Below are 2,369 nucleotides of genomic sequence, written 5' to 3'. Positions count from 1 at the left end.
ACTCTTTTGTTGTACCATGATGGTTACTCCATTCTTCTGAGGGATTCCAGCCTGCAGTAGTAGATATAATGGTCATCTGAGTTAAATTCACCCATTCCAGTCCATTTTAGTTCGCTGATTCCTAGAATGTCGACGTTCAATCTTGCCATCTCTTGTATGACCACTTCCAATTTGCCTTGATTCATGGACCTGACATTCCACGTTCCTATGAAATATTGCTCTTTATAGCATCAGACCTTGCTTCTATCACCAGTCACATCTACAACTGGGTATTGTTTCTGCTTTGGCTCCCTCCCTTCATTCTTTCTGGAGTTATTTCTCCACTGATCTCCAGTAGCATATTGGGCACCTACTGACCTGGGGAGTTCCTCTTTCAGTATCCTATCATTTTGCCTTTTCATACTGTTCATGGGGTTCTCAAGGCAAGAATACTGAAGTGGTTTGACATTCCCTTCTCCAGTGGACCACATTCTGTCAGACCTCTCCACCATGGCCCGCCCATCTTGGGTGGCCCCACATGCATGGCTTAGTTTCATTGAGTTAGACAAGGCTGTGGTCCTAGTGTGATTAGATTGACTAGTTTTCTGTGAGTATGGTTACAGTGTGTCTGCCCTCTGATGCCCTCTTGCAACACCTACCGTATTACTTGGGTTTCTCTTACCTTGGACATGGGGTATCTCTTCACGGCTGCTCCAGCAAAGCACAGCTGCTGCTCCTTACCATGACTGATGGGTATCTCCTCACCGCTGCCCCTTCTGACCTTGAAAGTGGAATAGCTCCTCTAGGCCCTCCTGCGCCTGTGCAGCCACCGCTCCTTGGAGGTGGGATTGCTCCTCTCAGCCCCACCTATGGAAAACCACTAGACCATTCAGGTATGACTTAAATCAAGTCCCTTATGATTATACAGTGGAAGTGAGAAATAGATTTAAGGGACTAGATCTGATAGAGTGCCTGATGAACTATGGACTGAGGTTCATGACATTATACAGGAGACAGGGATGAAGACCATCCCCATGGAAAAGAAATGCAAAAAAGCAAAATGGCTGTCTGGGGAGGCCTTACAAATAGCTGTGAAAAGAAGAGAAGCAAAAAGCAAAGGAGAAAAGGAAAGATATAAGCATCTGAATGCAGAGTTCCAAAGAATAGCAAGAAGAGATAAGAAAGCCTTCCTCAGCGATCAATGCAAAGAAATAGAGGAAAACAACAGAATGGGAAAGACTAGAAATTTCTTCAAGAAAATTAGAGATACCAAGGGAACATTTCATGCAGAGATGACCTCAATACAGGACAGAAATGGTATGGACCTAACAGAAGCAGAAGATATTAAGAAGAGGTGGCAAGAATACACAGAAGAACTGTACAAAAAAGATCTTCACAATCCAGATAATCACGATGGTGTGATCACTGACCTAGAGCCAGACATGCTGGAATGTGAAGTCAAATGGGCCTTAGAACGCATCACTACAAACAAAGCTAGTGGAGGTGATGGAATTCCAGTTGAACTATTTCAAATCCTGAAAGATGATGCTGTGAAAGTGCTGCACTCAATATGCCAGCAAATTTGGAAAACTCAGCAGTGGCCGCAGGACTGGAAAAGGTCAGTTTTCATTCCAATCCCAAAGAAAGGCAATGCCAAAGAATGCTCAAACTACCACACAATTGTACTCATCTCACACTCTAGCAAAATAATGCTCAAAATTCTCCAAGCCAGGCTTCAGCAATACATGAACTGTGAACTTCCAAATGTTCAGGCTGGTTTTAGAAAAGGCAGAGGAACCAGAGACCAAATTGCCAACATCCGCTGTTTCATGGAAAAAGCAAGAGAATTCCTGAAAAACATCTATTTCTGCTTTATTGACTATGCCAAAGCCTTTGACTGTGTGGATCACAATAAACTGTAGAAAATTCTTCAAGAGATGGGAATACCAGACCACCTGATCTGCCTCTTGAGAAATTTGTATGCAGGTCGGGAAGCAACAGTTAGAACTGAACATGGAACAACAGACTGGTTCCAAATATGAAAAGGAGTATGTTAAGGCTGTATATTGTCACCCTGCTTATTTAACTTATATGCAGAGTACATCATGAGAAATGCTGGGCTGGAAGAAGCACAAGCTGGAATCAAGATTGCCGGGAGAAATATCAATAACCTCAGATATGCAGATGACCACCCTTATGGCAGAAAGTGAAGAGGAACTAAAAAGCCTCTTGATGAAGGTGAAAGAGAAGAGTGGGAAAAGTTGGCTTAAAACTCAACATTCAGAAACGAAGATCATGGCATCTGGTCCCATCAGTTCATGGGAAATAAATGGGGAAACAGTGGAAACAGTGTCAGACTTTATTTTTGGGGGCTCAAAATCACTGCATAT

This window comes from Bison bison, unplaced genomic scaffold (genome assembly GCF_000754665.1).
Source record: "Bison bison bison isolate TAMUID 2011002044 unplaced genomic scaffold, Bison_UMD1.0 scf7180017864035, whole genome shotgun sequence".
In the NCBI taxonomy this organism is placed as follows: Eukaryota; Metazoa; Chordata; class Mammalia; order Artiodactyla; family Bovidae; genus Bison; species Bison bison.
This window is presented reverse-complemented; position numbering follows the sequence as displayed.